General features: G+C 45.3%; 1 pseudogene; it reads left to right on the top strand.

Moving 5' to 3' along the window:
- Positions 1 to 3,585: 3,585 nt before the first annotated feature.
- On the top strand, positions 3,586 to 15,705 carry LOC147118370 (uncharacterized; annotated as a pseudogene).
- Positions 15,706 to 22,628: the final 6,923 nt, after the last annotated feature.

Genomic DNA, 22,628 nt, shown 5'->3' with positions numbered 1-22,628 from the left:
ATTTCCATCTCCGAATCAGCCACCATCAACATCCAACCGGTCGGCATTGATGAGAATCTCAACTGGAACAGCCACATAAATGTAGGCATGACAACAGCAGGTCAGAGGATGGGTATTCTGTGGTGAGTTGCTCACCCCCTGCCTGCCCACCACCTATAAGGCACAGGTCAAGAGTCTGAAGTAAAACTCTCTGTAGACATACCTAACACAAAGGAAGATGGTTGTGGTTGTTGGAGGTCAATCATCTCAGCCTGAGGATATCGCTGCAGGTGTTCCTGGGGCCAGTGTCCGAGGCCCATCCATCTTCAGCTGCTTCATAAATGACCTTCCCTTCAACATAAGGTCAGAAATGGGAATTTTCGCTGATGACTGCAGTATTCAGTACCATTCACAACTCATCAGATAAGGAAGCAGTCCATGTCTGCATACAACAAGACCTGGACGACGTTCAGGCTTGGGCTGATAAGTGGCAGGTTATATTCACGCCACACAAGTGCCACACAATGACTATTTCCAATAAGCGAGCGTCTAACCACCGCCTCTTGACTATCAACGGCATTACCATCGCCGAATCCACCACCATCAACATCCTGAGTGTCACCATTGACCAAACATTTAATTGGACCAGCCACATAACTACTGTAGCAACAAAGGCAGGTCAGAGGCTAGGTATTCTGCGCCGAGTATCTCACCTCCTGACTCCCCAAAGCCTTTCCACCATCTACAAGGCACAAGTCAGGAGTGTGATGTAATACTCTCCACTTGCCTGGGTTTGTGCAACTCAACACTCAAGAACCTCGACACCATCCAGGACAAAGAATCCCGCTTGATTGGCACCCTATCCATCACGTTAAACATTCACTCCTTCGACCACCAGCACACTGTGGCTGCAGTGTGTACCATCTAGAAGATACACTGCAGCATCTCGCCAAGGCTTCTTCGGCAGCACCTCCCAAACCCGTGACCTGTACGACCTAGAAAGACAAGGGCAGGAGGCGCATGGGAACACCATCACCTACATGTTGCCCTGCAAGCCACACACCATTCTGACTTGGAAACAAATCGCCGTTCGTTCATCGTCGTTTGGTCAACATCCTGGAACTCCCTCCCTAAAAGTACTGTGGGGGTACCATCTCCACAAGGGTTGCGTCAGTTCAAGAAGGCGGCTCACCGCCAACATCTCAAGAGCAATTAGGGATGGGCAATAAATTCTGGCCTTGCCAGCGACGCCCACATCCTAGGGACGAATAAAGACAGAGGGAGGACAGGTGGGAAACACCCTAATAATTAGAATAGTTTTATTGAACTTTTTTCAATATTAATGACACTTACACATATTAAACCTAAGAATCTGCAAAATAAGTAGGTTCTAAGACGTCGTAACCTGGACATGATTAGAACCTGCTGAACAGACATTAATGGAGTAATAAACTAGGAATGCACATGGTGCGTTCCAGGCTCCGGGCCAGATAGTCAGGAGAACAACTGGATACAAACGACTTAAAACGTATTAGAAAAGGTGAGACAATGAGGTACTAACCGTGAAAAGAAGAATCGACAAAGAATAGCTAACATCGTGCAGACTCACTAACGAGAATTATAACATTTACGAGGTGACCTCATATGTTAACGTGTTTCATATTAATAAAAAATAACCAGAACGTGTTGACACGTTATCATCACTTTAGCAACACGTTATTTGGACTATCAAAGGTACGACACACAAAAGTTCAGGGGGACTTGAACCTCTAGCTTTGACCACTCGAGGAATATTAAAACTAAAGTCTTAGAACTTTTCCTGGTGAGTCCTCCCATCACCACCGCATGGTCACTGTAGGTAGGGACATGTGCAATATGAATGAAAACCTTAATTCAGACGATTCATAGTTTCCTAGTTTATGAGCTTGTTCGACGGGTTCTGGATACGGACTACACTGCAAAAGTCCAAATGTATATTTAGCCTATTATGGGGCAAAAACCTCATACTCTCCACTTACCGAATGCATGCAGCTGCAACAACACTCAAGAAGTCAGGAGTCAAAATTGGACGCAATACTCAAGCTGTTGGCCTAACTAATGTTTTACTAAAGTTTAACTTAACCTCCTTGCTTTTATATCCTATGCCTCTATTTATAAAGCCAAAGCATTTGTATGCTTTTTTAACAGCCTTCTCAATTTGTCCTGCCACTCTCGAAATGTTGTGCACGTGCATTCCCGGGACACTCTTTTCCTGCACCCGCTTTAAAATTGTACCAATTAGTTTAATTTGCCTCTCCTCGTGCTTCCTTCCAAAATGCATCACTTCACACTTCTCTGCGCTAAATTGCAACATGTGACACCTGTTTATACCTGTATTTTTGTTCGTGGGGTTCAGCAAAGATTCCCTCTCCCTCTTTTTCCGGCAGCTATGCATCGTCACAATCTCTGCCCAGCGCGCGCTATGACTCATTTCCTTATACTGCAAATCTTAAAGCAACTGCGAGTGAAGTTTTTGGCAGTTTTGTAAAGCTCCCGTTTGAAAAATAATATCTTATAGATTGAAATCTGGAATGAAGGACATACTCATGGAGACAGGACTGAAATCCGGATGAGGTGGTTCCCCCGTGGCACTGACCACCTTACCCATGCGATTCATTTCAGCATAGTGGAATGGCGCCTGTTTTAGTTTTAGTCTGATGGTAATCTAACGGGTTCAGCAGATATTTGGTGAAGGTGCTCGTATTTCCCTTCGAGAAATTGCTAACACAGTAGTCTGGTGACGGTACGATATTATTTTGAAGTGACAATATATCGGTTTTAATATAGATGAATATGTTCAGTATATTTCACTCACTCTCACTGAGACTGAGCTCGTTGACGAGTGGTCGGGTTTGATTAACCATCTGTTGGGGACACACAAGGGAAAGACTTCCTTTGGTCTTTCTGTGGAAATCTCGACTGAAAGCTGTTTTAACGAAATCGTAAGCTTATTGTTTTAGAATGCCTTCACCAGCCCGTTAGAAATAGCGACCAGAGGAAATCAGTCGCACACTGCGGAAAGCTCACTGTAACCACGAAATGTACATGACAATGAAGTTCAAGTTCTCGCTGAGCCGTCACACACCGGCAGAGAACCAACAAACACACAGTGTGACAGAGTCGGGCCCATTAAATAAAGCCCCAACCCTCAGCAAACTTAAAGCTTTCCTCACATCAGAGGCTCCCACTGAGTGACTGATTCCACCTTGAGATACTTCAAGCTATGTCTCAAAGGGCTTCAAGTGACACAGGACCATCATTTGAATCTCCTTTCAATATATGGCGGGTGAATTGGAGATTGCCTCATTGGAGCGGAACAATTAGACCAGGAAGTGACGTTGAACCAATAGGAGCCTCTGACGGGGTCTATTCCGGTTCGGGATTGGACTTTTAACCCGACGGACAGGTTCGGGCTCGGCAGCGGCCATGCGGATATTCAGCGCCTGGGTTGTGTTTCGGGTATTTATTGTCGCTAAGGATAACTCCAATCATATCGTATTCAAACTAGGGTGGTAATATTATTTAATTGACAACAATTAATACTCGGTCTTATCTTGTTCCTCAACACATGTTACAGATCAGAGTGATGGAGATTATCTTACTCAGTCCCAGTCTTCAGAGAGCAGGAGAGAAGGTGAAGAAGTGACTATAAGATGTACCTATAGTACCGCAGCCAACATCTATTATTTATATTGGTACCGGCAACAATCGGAGAAGGAGTTCCAGTTTGTAATCAGGATATGGACTTTTAATTCAGAAGAAAAGAAAGGAGAAGGTTTTGGAATCCGTTTCTCTGCTGAGTTCCAGACCTCGTCTAACTTCAGCAGTGTAACCATCTCCGGGCTGCAGCTGACTGACTCTGCCGTGTATTACTGCGCTCTGAGACTCACAGTGATGGAAAGCCGTCTCACCCCCGTACAAAAACTGCCATTGGACTGTAGGGCGGAGCTCCTGTCTGTTGGGGTTGTGTCGAATCGCGGGCAGATGCAGCCACAGTGAGCAGTGCGCCGTCAGGCGCTCAAACACACACCGAGAGGAAACCAAATTAACCTCGGATCAAACTGTCATCCAATTGTTTCCAGGAGCGGCCGAGAAAACAAACTACAGAATCCAATCGGCCCGAAAGATCGATCACAGAATCAACCGACCGCTTAAACTGTCCTTTCTGCTTCTAATCGGCTGTTTCCCTTAAAATTGTGGATCGATTTTCAGATCAGCTCCGAGAAAGAGTTTGGTGGCACCGCCAAAAACTTCCTGTTGGTCGCTCCGCTAATGGGCCGGGCTCTGGTTCCCATATTCTGCCTGTGTTTGCGATTTATTTCGGCGCATTCATTCAATACCGAATATTTAATCTGTTGAGGTGCTCGGGAAATCCGTTGACACTTTACTTTATTTTAGTTTCACCTAATGATAGATCCCAGTTTCTGAACTTGTAAACAGAGCTGTTGGAAACACACACCCGAATGGGAGAGGATATGAAAGGGAAAAATAGTTGAATGTTTCTGGAGGCGTGTGGGGGAAATAGATAGATTTCTGAACCGTTTCACTGTTCTTGCTGTTCGGTCTCTGGCTGCATCATTTAACGTCCGTTCATTAGTTAACCTTCAAATAAATCTGGAATGGTGCTATTGATCTGTAAGGAGAGCGCTGTCCTTGTGGCTGTTTCCCCTCAGGAGGCTGGAATAAATTGGCATTCAGTGGTTCAGTTGAATTACATCCTGTCAGTGATTTGGTGGAATATAAACAAAGACAATGGAAATTCGGTGGACATCTGGAACCTGCGGCAGCCCATGAGGCGGTGCTGTGAATTCACGGTTCCAGGCTCTTTACCACAATAAGGCCCCGTCAAAGCTCAATAGAAATACTGCAGGAAAACTATTCTTTTCATTAAAAACTGTGAGCAATTATCACAGTACAATACAAGTGTGAATTAGTAAACTTTAGAACAACAGCGATTGCCACTAACTAGTGCAAAGTGCAGTGCAGTATTTCTCACCTTTAGTCCTGTCCCTCAACCCCAGTGCATCTCTGGGTAATTGTTCCAAGATTCATCCCATCCTTTCAACACAAATGTTACCGACATAATACCCGATCAATTAGACATTGTACGCAGCTGCTGATAGCTGTTAAAAGACTAAACGCATGCTTCCAAACAAACCATATTGCATCCCCCACCCACGCTGATATACATCCTTGTTTATGTTACTATCTATCCTTCTACCTACCAACTGCCTATGTATCTATATGACAGAGAAATGTTACAGTACAGTAAGAACAGAAGTAGGGCCTAGTGTGATATTGACAGAATCAGGGTTTAATGCAGTAATCGAAGAAACGGGGTCTAGTGTAATATAAAAACAGACATGGTCAAGTGCATTATTAAATGGATACTGTCCTGGTGTGAAATAAAGAGAGACAAGGCTTAGTGTCCGATAAACTGTGTAATATAAAGGTAACCAGGTACCAGGGCAATATTTACAGAGACATGGTCAAGTGCACTAATAACTGAGACAGGGTCTATTGTAATATAAACAGAGACAAGATGTCGTGCAGTAATAAATGAGACAGGGCCGATTGCAATATCAACAGAGATATGGTCTAGTGCAGTAATGGGTTGAGAAGGGGCCAAGTGTAATATAATCAGAAACATGGTCTAGTTTCTTTTCATTCGTTCATGGGACGTGGGCGTCGCTGGCAAGGCCGGAATTTATTGCCAATCACTAGTTACCCTTGAGAAGATGGTGTTGAATCACATTCTTCAACCGCAGAGGGCAGTTAAGAGTCAACCGTGGTGCTGTGAGTCTGGAGTCACATATAGGCCAGACCAAGTAATGACGACAGATTTCCTACCCTAAAGGACATTAGTGCACCAGATGGGTTCTGGATTAGCTAGTCCAGTAACATAACCACAATGCTAGTGTACCCGCTGAAGTCTAGTACAGTAATAGGTTGAGACAGGCTCCACTGCAATACAAGCAGAGACATGGTCTTGTGCAGTGATGACTGAGAGGGGGTAGTGTAATATAAAGAGAGATATAGTCCAGTGCAATAATAACTGAGCGAGGTCCTACTGTAATATAAACAGAATCAGGGTCCCGGGTAATATAGACAGAGACATGGTTTAGTGCAGTAATAACGGAGACAGAGCCTGGTGTAATATAAACAGAAACATGGTCCAGTGTGATAATAACTGAAACAGGGTCTAGTGCAATATAAACAGAGACATGGTCTAGTGTGATAATAACTGAGACAGGGTCCAGTGTAATGTAAGCAGAAACATGGTCTAGTGTATTAATAACAGAGACAGGGGGTAGTGTAATATAATGAGTGACATGGACGAATGAATTAAAGACTGAGTCAGGGGATCGTGTAATTTAAACAGAAACATGTTCTAGCGCAATATATGCAGGGACATAGTGTAGAGCAGTAATAAATTAGACCGGGTCTAGTGTAATATTTAAAAAAATCCAGAAATAGTGGGGAACCAAGGGTTTAGTGAGAATCAGGAACTTAATGAAATTATTATTAGTAAAGAAATAGTACTGGTGAAATAAATGGGACGAAAAGCCAACAAATCCCCTGGACCTGACGCCCAGCATCCTAGGTTTTTAAAAGTTGTGACTGCAGAGACAGTGGTTGAATTGGTTTTGATCTTCCAGAATTCCCTATATTCTAGAACGGTGCACGCGTATTGCAAGATAGCAAATATAACCCCGCTATCCAAGAAAGGAGGGAGACAGAATACAGGGAACTATAAACCAGATAGCCTGACATCAGTAGTCAGGAAAACGCTAGAATCTATTATTAGGGACGTGGTAACAGGGCACTTAGAAAATCATAATATGATTGCGCAGCGTCAACACGGATTTATGAAAGTGAAATAACAACAGAAAATGCTGGAAAAACTCAGCAGGCCAGGCAACATCCCTGGAGAGAGATTAGAGTCGACGTTTCGGGTCTAACCCTTCTTCAAAACTGGAAAGGAAATGAAATAGATCGAACGGCAGGGTTGCGAGAGAGTTTTTTCAGCATTTTCTGTTGTTATTTCGGATTTCCAGCTTCTGCAGTTCTTTGCTATCATATTTATGAAAGGGAAATCGGGTTTGACAAATGTAATAGTGTTGTTTGAGGTTGTAGCAAGCAGGGTAAATAAGTGGCTGCAGTGTATTTCGATTTTCAGAAGGCATTCCATAAAATGCCACACTAGTGGTTATTAGCCAAACTTAGGGCTCATGGGATTGGGGGTAATATATTAGCATAGATTGAAGATTGGTTATCGGACAGAAAACAGAGTAGGAATAAACGGGTCATTTTCGGGTCGGCAGGCTGTAACTAGTGGGGTACTGCAAGGATCAGTGCTTGGGCCTCAGCTATTTACAATTTATATCAATGACTTAGATGAGGGGACGGAGCATAATTTATCCAAGTTTGCTGATGATACAAAGCTACGTAGGAGAGTAAGTTGTGAGGAGGATGCAAAGAGGCTGCAAAGGGATATAGGCAGGTTAAATAAGTGGGCAAGAACATGGCAGATGGAATGTAAACTGGAGAAATGCGAAGTTATCCACTTTTGTAGGAAAAAGAGAAAAGAAGAATATTTTTTATACATTGAGAGATTGGGAAATGTTGGTGTTCAGAGGGATCTGGCTGTCCCTATACACGAATCACTAAAAGTTAACATGCAGGTATAGCAAGCAATTAGGAAAGCAAGTGGTATTTAGCCTTTATTAAAAAGGGATTGAAGTATAAGAGTACTCAGTCTGTAGAATATGTATTTTCTACCTTGTATTTTGTTTGGTATGATTTTCTGATTTTAATCTTAATAAGTCTTACTGCAATTATATAGGGACTCGGTGAGACCACACCAGGAGAACAGTTTGAATCACCTTAACTAAGGAAGTATATACTTGCCTTAGAGGAAGTGCAATGGAGGTTCACCAGACTGATTCCTGGGATGGGGGGATTGTCCTTGAAGAAGGATTGACGATACTAGGCCTATATTCCCTAGAATTTAGAAGAATGAGAGGTGATCTCATTGAAGACTCTAATATTCTTACAGGGTAGATGCAGGGAGGATCTTTCCCCTGGCTGGGGAGACTAGAACCAATGGCCACAGTCTCAGAATGTGGGGTCGGTCATTTAGGACTGAGTTGTGGAGAAATCTCTTCACTCAAGGGTTGTTAATCTTTGTAATTCTCGTCCCCAAAGGGATATGGATGCTCAGTCGTTGAATATATTCAAGACAGAGATCGATAGATTTTTGGATATTAAGGGAATCAAGGGTTTATCACCTGCAGGCTGCAGTTTTCCGTAACACCAGCTACAGAAATGCCTGCAAAGGCAAAATACAGCGGATGCTGGAAATCTGAAGCATTAAAAGAAAATGCTGGAAATACAAAACTGTTCAGGCAGCACCTGTGGCGAGAGAAGCAGAGTTAATGTTTCAGTTCGAAGACCTTTGGTCAGAACTGGAAAATGTCACAGATATTACAGGTTTTAAGCAAGTACAGAGGCAGTGAAAGTGGGGGTGGGGAGGAAGGAACAGAAGGGAAGGTCTGTGATACGGCTGAATGCAGGAGTGGTTAAATGACAAAAAGGATGATGGTGTAAGGCGAAAGGAGGATTTTTTTTAATTAATTAATGGGATGTGAGCATCGCTGGCTGGCTAGGTCTGCATTTAGTGCCCATCCCTATTTGCCCTTGAGAAGATGGTGGTGAGCCGCCTTCTTGAACCGCTGCAGTCCATATAGTGTTGGTACACCCACAATGCTGTTAGGAAGGGAGTTCCAGGATTTTGGCCCAGCGACAGTGATGGAACGGCGATACAGATCCAAGGCAGGATGGTGTGTGGCTTGGAGGGGAACTTGTAGGTGGTGATGTTCCCATGCGTCTGCTGCCCCTGTCCTTCTAAGTGGTAGAGGTCGCGGGTTTGGAAGGTGCTGTTGAAGGAGCTTTGGCGAGTTGCTGCAGTGCATCTTGTAGATGGTACACACTGCAGCCACAGTGCGCCGGTGGTGGAGAGTGAATGTCGAAGGTGGTGGATGGAGTCCCAATCAAGCGGGCTGCTTTATCCTGAATGGTGTCGAGCTTCTTGAGTGTTGTTGGTGCTGCACTCATCCAGGCAAGTGGAGAGTATTCCATCACACTCGTGACTTGTGCCTTTTAGATGGTGGAAAGGCTTTTGGGGAGACAGGAGGTGAGACACTCGCCGCAGAATTCACAGCCTCTGGCCTGCTCTTGTAGCCTCAGTATTTATATGGCTGGTTCAGTTCAGATTCTGTTAAATGGTAACCCCCAGGATGTTGATAGTGGGGGATTCAGCGATGGTAATGCCATTGAATGTCAAGGGGAGATGGTTAGAGTCTAGCTTGTTGGAGATGGTCATTGCCTGGCACTTGTGTGGTGCGAATGTTACTTGTCACTTGTCAGCCCAAGTCTGAATGTTGTCCAGGTCTTGCTGCATATGGACACGGACTGCGTCAGTATCTTAATAGGACATTAAAAAAATAAAAGATGAGTCTAGAGGAGGTATAAATGGATGCAGAAGAATTAATACCAGCATCTGCTGTCCTTTAAAATGGGAGCAGTGGTTATGATCTGAAATTTTTGATCTCAGCGTTGAGTCCGTAAGGTTATAATGTGCCTTATCGAAACGGAACTATCCCTTTGTATCTACTGTTCGCTTTTACTGCCACCATGTGGCCAAAGACTACTATTGCGCCTAATGTGAGCATGGCGATGCCAGTAACTGTTTCTGATATTAATGTATCAAGAAACAGCTTACCCTGATGTACCACCTCATCACCTTCTCCGGGAGGTCGCAAAGGAGTTAAAGTGCAACTAATTGCAGATGTACGGGGCCGATCTGCGCGCAGAAAGATCAGCAAAAGAGCAAAGTGGCTCGATTCCTGTTAATGTATTTCTGCTGAACTTGGTTGAAGGTAGGAATGTTGACCGGGACACAGTGTGGGACCGTGGGAGCTTTAATGTCCACTTCAGTAGACAAGGTTCGCGGGGAATAGGTTATTGGTTCATGATATTACGCGAAAGATAGGGCCTTTTTAGCATTACAACGATTGCAAGTCTCGTTAATAAGCTCGGGTTCTGAAGATGAAGCGGAATCCACAAGGTACTGATTCTGAAACCAGATTCAATTAACTTTAGACAAGATGCACCTAAAATGCGAAATTGGTTCACGTGACATTTTGAAACCATTGTGTTAAAATAATATCGGATAATATCGTTACCAAAAAGAAGGCTGAGGGGTGACCTAATAGATGTCGAAAAAATTATGAACGGTTTTGGGAGAGTGGATACAGCAAGAATGTTTCCACTTGTGGGGAAGAGCATAACTAGAGGCCATCAACATATGACAGTTACCAAGAAATCCAATAGGGAATTCAGAAGAAACCTCTTTATCCAAAGGAAGGCTAGAATGTGGAACTCACTACCACAGGGAGTGGTTGAAGTGAATAGTATAGATGCATTTAAGGGGAGGATGGGCAAACAAATGAGGGAGAAGGAAATAGAGGGTTACTTTGATAGATTTTGATGAGGAAAGTGTGAGGTTATGCACTTTGGCAGGAAAAATCGTAGAGCAAGTTATTACCTTAATGGCAAGAAACTGGAAAGTACTGAAGTACAAAGGGATCTGGGGGTCCTGGTGAACGAAACTCAAAAGGTTAGTATGCAGGTGCAGGAAGTGATTAAGAAGGCCAATGGAATGTTGGCTTTCATTGCTAGGGGGATAGAATATAAAAATAGGGAGGTATTGCTTCAGTTGTACAAGGTATTGGTGAGGCCGCACCTGGAATACTGCGTACAGTTTTGGTGTCCATACTTAAGAAAGGACATACTTGCTCTCGAGTCAGTACAAAGAAGGTTCACTCGGTTAAACCCGGGGATGACGGGATGGACATATGAGGAGAGGTTGAGTAGATTGGGACTCTACTCAATGGAGTTCAGAAGAATGAGAGGCGATCTTATTGAAACATATAAGATTGTGAAGGGGTCGGATCGGGTGGATGCGTGGAAGATTTTCCCGATGGTGGGTGAAACTAGAACTAGGGGGCATAGTCTTAGAATAAGGGGCTGCTCTTTCAAAACTGAGATGAGGAGGAACTACTTCACTCAGAGGGTGGTAGGTCCATGGAATATGCTGCCCCAAAAAGCTGTAGAAGCTACATCATTACATAAATTTAAAACAGAAATAGACAGTTACCTAGAAGTAAAGGGAATTAAGGGTTACGGGCAGCGGGCAGGAATTTGGACATGAGTCTAGGTTCGGATCGGTCATGGCCCTGTGGGTAGTGGAGCGGGCCCAGGGGCCGTGTAGCCTGATCCTGCTCCTATTTCGTGTGTCTAATTCTGTTAGATTCAGGAGATGGTTCTGTGATAGTGGATTGGCGGTTAGGATCAGATCAGCCATGATCTTATTGAATGGCGGAGCAGGCTCGAGGGGCCGATTGGCCTACTCCTGCTCCTATTTCTTATGTTCTTATGTTCTTATGAAAGACGGGAGGGGTCTCGAGTGAAGCATGTACAACGGTATGGATTGGTTGGGCCGAAAGGCCTGTTTCTGTAATAAAAACCGAAAATGCTGGAGAAACTCAGCAGGTCAGGCAGCATCTGTGAAGAGAGAAACAGAGTTTACATTTCAGGTCGATGATCTTTCGTCAGAACGCTCATCGAACTGAAACGTTAACTCTTTTTCTCTCTTCAGAGGTGCAGCCTTAACTGCCGAGTTTCTCCACCATATTCTGTTTTTATTTCATATTTCCAACATCTGCAGTATTTTCTTTCTGTGTTGTTGTAAGCCTGTTTCTAGGCCGTATAACCTATGTAACCCTATGTAATCCATTAAGCATACATATACTAATATCACACATAGCAACTTCAAGAGTACAATTACAAAAATTTTGATTAGTACAATTTTAATTCATAGAATCTTGAGTCTTATGGCACAGACAGAGGCCATTTCTCCGATCGTGCCAGTGCTGGCACTTTGAAACAGCTATCCGGTCAGTCCCACTCCCCTGCACTTTCTCCAAAGTCTTGTAAATCTTTCCTTTTCAAGTCTTTACCCAGTTCCCTTTTGAATTTACTTTTGAATCTTGAGGCAGTGCATTCCAGATTATTACTCGCTGCGTAAAAACATATCCTCATCACACCCCTAGTTATTTTTCCAATTAGCTTAAATCTGTGTCCTCTGATTACCGCCCCTCCTGCCAGTGAAAGCAATATTATGGCCCGAATTTACGAACCCTACGGGTGTGTGCGAGCTGTGTACACACCCGTAGGGATGTCGCAAGAGCCGGTTTCAGGCATACGAAGCGCATGCGCTGAAAACCAGCACTTCCGTTCTGTCAAGAATCTTCGTGACAGATCACACGCCTGCCGTGAAGAAGGGCCTCTGCGGGTGGAGAGTTCCGCTTTCTGCAGAACCTCCGCCGGCTGCAATCCCTTAAAAATCTTACGCCTGGTAAAAGGCGAAAGGCCTGCTTTTACCAGTATAAGAGTTTAGAAAGTAAAAAATAAATTCACTCATTTATAATTGTAAAATACTTTTTAAAAAGGTGAGTTTATTACATTTTTGTTTAAAATATTTAATTTTATGTAATTTTAAAAACGTGATTTGTTTTTAAATTTATTTAATGTTTTGATGTGTTTTTGTAGTAATCTCCATTCATACTTTTGATAGGTCTAAGCTGTCAAAAGTATGAAGGGAGATCCCCTTCTTTCATTGGTTTCCCCATGGCCCACGTGATCCCAGGGAGGCTTGTGAACTGCATGCGCCCCTGGGATACCTGGGCCGTGCGCATTCCGCAGAGCAGAGGACCAGGAGCGGAAATGGCCGGACCTCTAGGGCCCTCAGGTAAGGGCGTAGATTTTTTCCAGATCGGAGACCTCCGCACGCAAGAAGCCTCCGATCGGAAAATACGGGCCTTTATCTCATTGTCAAGTCTATCACAATGCTTCATAATTTTGTACACCTCTATTAGCGCTCCATTTAAGCTTCACTGCTCTAAGTCGAACAATCACAACTTCTCTAGTCTCCGCATAACTGAAATCCCCATCCCTTGTACAATTCTAGAAGATCTCCCCTGTACCCTATCCAAGGAGATGACATCCATCCTGAAGTGTGGCGGAAATAAATTGAAGCAATATTTCTCCTAGAGATTATTCCTCCGGATATATGATCTCTGAAAATTGGACTGAGACGCAATCTGAGTATTATTAATATTGATAATAAAATTAATTGATATGATAGGGTACACAGTGCCCTAGGTACTCAGCAATATCGGCCTCTGCATGTTTCATGTTTCAATAAGATCACTGTCGCCACCTGCTACAAGACGCTGAGATTTTGTTAAAACAAGATTCATAATTTCGTACACAACAACATACATTTACCCAGTGACGTTCACCGATAGGAGTTTCTCAGAGTAAACCACAAGAGTGACAAGAGATCAGGAGGAACTATGCGCGGAAGGAACAAAACCACTGTTACAAATTCTGAGGAATTTCTTATGGGAATGTGTAAAATTATTTAGGAAGAAGCTGGAAAAGAAGAAGGGAATCTCAGCAGCAAAAATAGCACACAACCGCCTCTAATGATGGAGTACGAGGATCAGCTACATCTGAGTTTCCAGAGGGCGGCTGCGCAGCTGCGCCGCTCTTACGCCGGGTTGAAACTTGCTGCAATGAGCGCAGAGCGCATGAAACCATTCACATTTCACATGCGTTTACGTGACGTTCAGTCGGCAATTTTGCTGTGACGTGCGGCGGCCATGCTTGTGTGACGTACTTCCGACCATGTTTTTGGGACGTGCCGTCGGCCATGTTTGAATGACTTACTGCCGGCCATGATTGGGCCACGTACTATCGCCCGTGTTTCTGTGACGTCTCGTCAAGTGAAACTATGTTTATAATTTAATAAAACAACACGGTTGAAATAAAACATGATCTCAATTTTCACCAAAGAAGCATTCTCACTTTCTTAATAAAAATAAGAGAATTTGCTGCAGTCATAAAGATGCAGACAGCGAGGATTAAAACCGGTGGCGAGTTGCGCATGTGCGAAAAGTGCTCCCAAAGTGCAACGCAGCCGAGATCCACACCGGGGCATTTGTGATCCGCTTAGCATTGTGGGAATCTCTGTCCTTCAATCATTGACAGGCTGTAATGCAACTGAAACACTTTTGCCAATTTAGTCCAGCCTCCTGAGGGGCTCCTGCCACACGGACCGAGCGCTCCTTATTGACTAATAGAACTTGGTCAGATTATCCCAGGTAATCTAATGCACGGAAGTTTTAAATGATGCGGCCAGAGACCAGAACAGCAAGAACACTAAAGGAGCTCAGAAATCACTCTATTTTCCCCGCAGGGCTGCCGAAACATTCAACTACTTTTCTCTGTCATGTCCTCTCCCATTCGGTTGTGTGTTTCCAACTCCTCTGTTTCCAAGTTTGGAAAGTTGCAACTATCTTTCCGTGGAACTAAAAGAAAGTAATATCAGAGAATTTCCCCAGCACCACAACTCATTAAATATCCGGCTTTGAAGGAATACACGGGTTGAAATAACAAACACTGGAGGAACATGGGAAACAGATCCTGTCCTATTAACGAAGCGACCAGCAGGAGGTTCCTGAAGCTCTCAGCAAACGTCTTTCTCGGAGCTGATCGGAATTTCGATCCATAACTTTAAGGGAAAAGAGCTGATCAGAAGCAGAAAGGACAGCTTAACCGATCGATTCATTCTGTGATCGATCTTTCGGAACGATTGGATTCTGCAGTTTGTTTTCTCGGCCGTTCCTGGAAACAGTTGGGTGACAGTTTGATCCGAGGTTAATTTGGTTTGCTCTCGGTGTGTGTTTGAGCGCCTGACAGCGCGCTGCTCATTGTGGCTGCACCTGCCCGCGATTCCACACAACCCCAACAGACAGGAGCTCCGCCTACAGTCCAACGGAAGTTTTTGTACGGGGTGAGACTGCTTTCCATCACTGTGAGCCCCAGGGCGCAGTAATACACGGCAGCGTCAGTCAGCTGCAGCCCGGAGATGGTTAAACTGGTGAATTTAGTCGAGTTCTTGAGCGCTACAGAGAAACGGATTGTAGCAAAATCTGCTTTACTTTCACCACCGCCCGAGAATTTGCTCAGTATAAACTCGGGCTGTGTGTTTGAGTGTTGCCGGCACCAGTGTAAATAATACTAGCTCACTGCAGTTTCATAGGTACAGCTTAAAGTCACCGCTTCTCCTTCTGTCTTAACTCCTGAGGACAGCGGCTGAGTGACAGAATCTCCAAGACTCAGATCTGAAAAACATGTTCAAACAGCAAAAGATCAGACCGGCGGGTGCTCAAAATTCAGATTGAAAACATGTTTGGAAAAGACGGTAAAGATGAAATGTGTTTGGTCCACAACTGCGTGTCAGAAATGCCCCCCACACAGCCCAGATGCTGAGTAGCCGCAATGACGCAGTCCGCTCTGTAAAAGGGGGGTAGGATATTTGAACACACCCGTTCTAAACCCCGCCCTCAATAATCTGCTGTCGTGTCTCAGGGTGCTCTCACTCACTTCCTGGCGTCCCCAGTGGTGCTGTGAGACCGGTAGGTGGTGAGTTGGCTGCCAGTGTACGGAAGGACCCCGAGCTGGGCTACAGTCACTGTCCTTATAGGGGATTGGTGAGAGGCCATGTGTGGGAACGAACCCCTTGTCTGATAATTGTAACCGGGAAGCTCAGGGATTGTTAATGCTAACAGAAATCATTCCAGCATCAGAGGGACATTCTGAAGGGCATTGGACTTTGGGGGAACGTTGTGCTTAGGGCTTGTTTTAAAGAACACAATCACTACCTTGTGAAATCTGTTCATTGTGTATAAACTGTCTCTGGCCCAGCTACATACACTGATCAAATAAACGCTGTGTACAGGCCGCGATAAAAGGGACCGGGAAACTGACAGGGGAGATGTATAAAGGGCTGCACACTTATTGCATGCTGGCACCGAAAGTGCATCAAAAGACAAAAGGGGAGTTAAGGCGCCACAAATGGATTTAGTGGACCACACCTGCTGTTGCTGAGAATTGTTGTTTTTTTGCCCTTTTAAGATTCTCCCTGCGACTCTCGCAGTGGAGGCTGAATTCTCAACTCTGTTTATCGGTGTGAGAGCGCCCTCTGGTGAGCACTAACTGCAACTCTCAGTGAGGGTTTTTGTGCGGGATCCGCTATATCTCTGTAGCAGTGTAGGGCTCCTGGCGCATAAGTACACGGCGGTGTCGGAGATCAGGGCCTTGCTGATCGTTAGTTCGGTAATCTTGGTAGTTTGATTGAGCGTAGAGATAATCGGTCAGTGAAGTCGGGGTTCAGGATTATTATACCTGCATAGAGATAAAACACGTACTGTGGAGACTGCCCGGGGTGCTGACTGTACCGGAACACAGAACGGGTAGAATAGCTTGTTTTCAAGATGCAGTTTAGTTTGCCATTACTTTCCTCTTCAACCGTCATTTCAGGATCCGGCTGTTCCACTATGTCTTGGTGGCTCCATTCTAAAATAAAATAATAGTAATAGTCAACATCTTCATCACAATACTCATCATCATTTAACCAATAATAACATGTGGGAAACATCAATCAATGGGCGAATAGATTTTTACTGGGGAGGAAATACTTACTGAGAAGTGATAAAATGATCAGGTGCAGTGCGAGATGGTTCCGCATGATAGTCCCTGAGTCTGTAATTCTATAGTCGTGGAAAACATCTGTCGGAGAAGAAAGGTAGGTCCATGCCCTATTGCACTGCTATTCCAACCAATGCCAAATAAGGAACACCGGCAGAAATCTCACCAATAACACAGGGCAGGCAAGGCGGGTCAGAGCGAGAACAGAAAACGGAAGCTGCAGGCGGGGCTGTGGCGGGCATTGTTACACCAAGTTTTGTCTTTATCATTTGCAGTTGATAACAGCGCCCTCTGGCGGTGACTCTGAGAACTTTACACTATTAGGGTAATGTGCAGAGTAACGTGTAAGTTCATCCATGGCACAGTTTCCAGCGGCCTGTTATTGGGAGAGGGGTTCCAGACACTTCATCTTTGTAAATAGGGGTGTGGAAATAGGAGTGGGCTTAATGGAAAGGGCATTTTATTTTATTTCTGCATCTCTTTCTTTATGGCGTTATCTTACCTTTTAGCCTTGTGTTTTGCACTCGTTATTTCTCACTTTCTTTCATTTCTCTTACCCTCCTTACCTAATCTGCTGTCCTCTACATTCATTATTACACTGTTTCTATATTTCCCTTTCTCTCTCTCGTTCATTTTTTCATGCTTTCTCTTTCTTTTCCTCTTTCTATGGTCCCAACTCTCTTCATTTCAGATTTCCTTTAAAGCATGCTCTTCTCTATGTCCTACCAGTTCCCTGCTCATTCCTTCTAACAACCGAGTATTAAACCGGCCACTCCCAATCCCATTACTCCAAACACAGCAGAGCGGCGCTCCCCCTCGGTGCAGCTTTCTGTGCCGACTCTCCGCCTGTTTGTTACACTGTGGGCTGACGGCGCAGAGATAGGTGGCGCTGTCTGTCACTCGCGCGTCACTCACAGTCAGGGCACTGAGTTTATTGCCTCCCGAGATTGAAGCAGTGACCATCCCGTCTTGATCGGTCTCATTTGTGGCCATTGCCAGATGTTGGAGGGACTGATTCGGGTGCTGTCTGCACCAGTGCAGGACGCCAAACGCCGCGGTAGCGGAGCAGTTGATGAATACAATTCCTTCTTCACTAACACCCACCCGCCGAGGGAGCTAATCACTTCATTTTCACCCCTCACATCCGTGCAGAGCAGCGTGTAAGTGAGCAGGCAAATTCTGTAAATACCGGTCCATTATCGGATCAGGTGAAAAGGAGGCTGAAAGAATGCTGCACAGAGGTCTGGTTAGGACTAGAACTCGGCTATTCTATTGAGGAGAATTAACAACGAGATAAATTCTCGCTTCATGCCCCATTCCAAAGGCTTCCTCCTGTCGAAATAATGCAACACACTGTGTCTCGGGATTTACCCAGCCGGGGCAGCACACACTCAAACTTTCGCACTGACACAAGCTCACACTGTCTCTGAGATCTCACAGAGCCGCCCACATTCAGTGTTTCTCATTCTTTGCTATAACTCCCTCTGTTGGCGTCTCTCTGTATTACTGTGCTCTGTTACATCGTTATCTCTCTCCCCCTGTTGGTGTCTCTCTGTATCACTCTGCTCAGTCACACCTTTATCTCTCTCCCTCTGTTGGTGTCTCTCTATCACGGTGCTCAGTCACACCTTTATCTCTCTCCCTGTGTTAGTGTCTCTCTGTAGCACTGTACTCAATCACACCTTTATCTCTCTCCCTCTGTTGCTGTCTCTCCGTATCACTCACTGTATTCAGTTACACGTTCATATCTCTCCCTCTGCTGGTGTCCCTCTGTATCACTGTACTCAGTGACACCTTTAGCTATCTCCCTCTGTTGCTTTCTCTCTGTATCACTGTGCTCAGTCACAGCTTTTTCTCTCTCCCTCTGTTGGTGTCTCTCTATGTCACTGTGCTCAGTCACACCTTTATCTCTCTCCCTCTGTTGGTGTCTCTCTGTATCACTGTGCTCAGTCACAACTTTATCTCTCTCCAACTGCTGATGTCTCTCTGTATCGCGGATTGTACTCAGACACACCTTTATCTCTCTCCATCTGTTGATGCCTCTCATTTTCTCTGATTGTACTCAAACACACTTTTGTCTCTCTCCATCTGTTGATGTCTCTTTGTATCAGTGATTGTACTGAAACACACCTTTATCTCTCTCCTTCTGTTGATGTATCTCTGTATCACTCATTATACTCAGACACACCTTTATCTCACTCCCTCTGTTGGTGTCTCTCTGTATCACTGTACTCAGTCACACCTCTATCTCTCCATCTGTTGATGTCTCTCTGTATCACTCATTGTACTCAAACACACCTTTATCTCTCTCCCTCTGTCGGTGTCTCTGTGTCACAGTACTCAGTCACACTTTTATCTATCTCCCTCTGTTGGTGTCTCTCTGTACCACTGTGCTAAGTCACACCTTTGTCTCTGTCCCTCTGCTGGTGCCTCTCTGTATCACTCACTGTACTCAATCACACCTTTATCTGTCTCCCTCTGTTGGTGTCACTTTGTTATTCTTCTTCTTAGGCAGCCCCTCGGAACCGACGATGACTTGCTTCCACACTAAAAATTAATTCTCAAATGAATGATGAGTTCAATTTGGGATCTACAGACTCTGTCACTGGTGGGGCAGATGGTGGTTTAAGGGGCGGCTGTGTGGGGTGCTTGGGTTGACCTCAGCTCCTTCCACTGTTTGCGTTTGGCTTCCGGTTGCTCCCGGCGAAGAGATTGAGGTGTTCGGTGTCTTCATTCACCTTGTGCTGACTTGGGCCAGGGATTCCCAGGTGTCGATGCGGATGTTGCCCTTTTTCAAGGAAGCTTTGAGATTGTCCTTGAAGCGTTTCCTCTGCCACCTGGGGCTCTCTTGCTGGTTCCGAGCTCCAAGTAGTGCGCTTGCTTTTGACGTCTCATATCGGGCATGCAGATGATGTGACCCGTCCATCGCAGCTGATCGAGCCTGGTCAAAGCTTCGATGCTGGGAATGTTGGCTTGAGCGAGAACACTGATGTTGGTTTGCCTATTCTGCCAATGGATTTGCAGGATCTTGCGGAGGCAGCGTTGGAGGTATCTCTCCTGTGCTTTGATGTGCCTGATGTACATGGTCCATGTCTCTGAAGCATACAGGAGGGCGGTTATCACTACTGCTCTGTAGACCATGAGCTTGGTGCTGGGTTTGAAGTCCTGGTCTGCAAGCACTCTCTTCCTGAGGCGGCCGAAGGATACACTGTCACACTAAAGGCAGTGATCGATATCGTCATTGACATCTGCCCTTGTTGGCAGTAGGCTCCCGAGGTATGGGAAGTGGTCCACGTTGTCGAAGGCCTCATCATGGAATTTGTTAATCGGGGAGCAGTACTTTGTGGCAGGTTGGTAGAGGACCTTTGTCTTACGGATGTTTAGTGTAAGGCCCATGCTCTTGTATGCTTCGGTGAAGGTGTTGACGAAGGTTTGGAGTTTGACCTCCGAGTGAGCGAAGACGCAAGCGTCGTCTGCATACTGTAATTCGATGACAGAGGATGGGACGACCCTGGCTCTGGGCTGAAGGTGACGGAGGTTGAAAAGTTTCCCGTTCGTTCTGTTGATTAGCTCCACTCCAGCGCGGAGCTTACTGAGGGTGAGATGGAGCATTGCATCCAGGAAGATCGAGAAGGGCGTTGGTGCAATAAGACAGCCTTGCTTGACCCCGGTCTTTACGTGAATTGGGTCTGTGGTGGGTCCATTGGTCAGGATCATGGCTTGCATGTTGTCATGAAGCACACGGAGGATGGTGACAAACTTTTGAGGCCAGACGAATTTGAGGAGGACACTCCATAATCCATCACATTTCACAGTGTTGAAGGCCTTTGTGAGGTCAAAGAAGGCCATGTACAGCAGTTGATGCTGTTCCCTGGATTTCTCTAGCAATTGACGCGCAGTGAGTATCATGTCCACATTGCCCCTTAATGGGCGGTATCCATATTGCGACTCTGGGAGGAGCTGTTCAGCCACTAGGAGGAGGTGATTGAGGAGGATTCTTGCGATGACGTTCCCTGTGGCAGACAGCAGGAATACACCTCTGTAATGACCGCAATCGGACATTTCACCTTCCTTGAGGATGGACATGATTACGGCTTAACTGAGATCCCGTGGCATGCTCTCCTCCTTCCAAATAAGAGAAATGAATTCATGTATTCACGCCAGTAGTGCTTCTCCACCTTGATTTAGCACCTCGGCGGGGGTTCCACCTGCCCCTGAGATACAGAGAGACATCAACAGGGGGAGATAGATCAAGGTGAGACTGAGTACAGTGATACAGAGAGACACCAAAAGAGGGAGAGAGACAATGGTGTGACCGAGCACAGTGTTACATCTCACTTTGTTGATGTCACTTTGTATCACTGTACTCACTCTCAGCTTTATCTCCCTCCCTCTGTTGGTGTCTCTATATCATTGTACTCAGTCACGCCTTTATCTCTCTCCCTCTGTTGGTGTCTCTGTATCACTGTACTCAGTCACGCCTTTATCTCTCTCCCTCTGTTGGTGTCTCTCTGTATCACTGTGCAAGTCACACCTTTATCTCTCTCCCTCTGTTGGTGTCTCGATAATACTGTACTTAGTCACACCTTTATCACTCTCCCTCTGTTGATGTCACTCTGCATCACTGTGCTCAGTCACACCTTTATCTCTCTCCCTCTGTTGGTGTCTCTGTATCACTGTACTCAGTCACACCTTTAACTCTCTCCCTTTGGTGGTGTCTCTCTGTATCACAATGCTCAGTTACACCTTCATCTCTCTCCCTCTATTGGTGTCTCTCTGTATCACTGAGCTCAGTCACACTTTTACCTCTCTCCCTCTGTTCGTGTCTCTCTGTTTCACAGCGCTCAGGTAAACCTTTTTCTCGCACCTTCTGATGGTATCTCTCTGTATCACTGTGCTCAGTCACAACTTTATCTATCTCCCTCTCTTGGAACCTCTCTGTATCACTCTCAGTATTCAGTCACACCTTTTTCTCTCGCCCTCTGTTGCTGTCTCTCTGTATCGCTCTACTCAGCCGCAACTTTATGTATCTCCCTTTGTTGGTGTCTCTCTGTATCACTGTACTCAGTCACACCTTTATCTCTCTGCTTCCGTTGCTGTTTCTCCCTATCATATCAGGCTACAGGAAGATAGAGACGGGTTGGTTAGATGGACAGAACAGTAGCAAATTGAATTTAACCCTGAAAAATGTGTGGCAATGCATTGTGTGAGGGCTAACAAGGCAAGGGAATACACAATGAATGATAGGACCCTCGGAAGTACAGAAGATCAGAGGGACCTTGGTGTGCATGTATATAGATCCCTGAAGGCAGCAGGACAGGTAGATAAGTTGGTTAAAAAGCCATATGGGATACTTGCCTTCATTAGCCGAGGCATAGTATATAAGAGCAGGGCGGTTATGATGGAGCTGTACAAAACGCTTGTCAGGCCACAGCTGGAATAGTGTGTGCAGTTCTGGTCGCCACACTATAGGACATATGTGATTGCATTAGAGAGGGTGCAGAGGAGATTCACCAGGATGTTACCTGGGCTGGAGCGCTTCAGCTATGAAGAGAGTCTTGACAGGCTGGGGTTGTTTTCCTTAGAGCAGAGAAGGCTGAGGGGTGACCAGAAAGAGGTGTACAAAATTATGAGGGGCATAGATAGGGTTGATAGAAAGGAACATTTCCCCTTAGCAGGGGGGTCAATAACCAGGGGGCATAGTTTCAAGGTAAGGGGCAGGAGGATTAGAGGGTATTAGAGGAAAAAAAAATTCACCCAGAGGGTGGTTTGAATCTGGAGCGCACTGCCTGAAATGCTGGTAAAGGTAGGAACCGACACAACATTCAAGAAGCATTTAGATGAGCACTTGAAACGGCATAGCATACAAGGCTACGGACCAAGTGCTGGAAAATGGGATTAGAATAGATAAGGCTTGCGGCCGGCGCCGT

Source organism: Somniosus microcephalus, chromosome 4, assembly GCF_052327205.1.
Source record: "Somniosus microcephalus isolate GS21.2 chromosome 4, FLI_Smic_1.0, whole genome shotgun sequence".
Classification (NCBI taxonomy): domain Eukaryota; kingdom Metazoa; phylum Chordata; class Chondrichthyes; order Squaliformes; family Somniosidae; genus Somniosus; species Somniosus microcephalus.
Note: the sequence above shows the minus strand (reverse complement) of the source record. Positions and strands in the feature narration are given on the sequence as shown.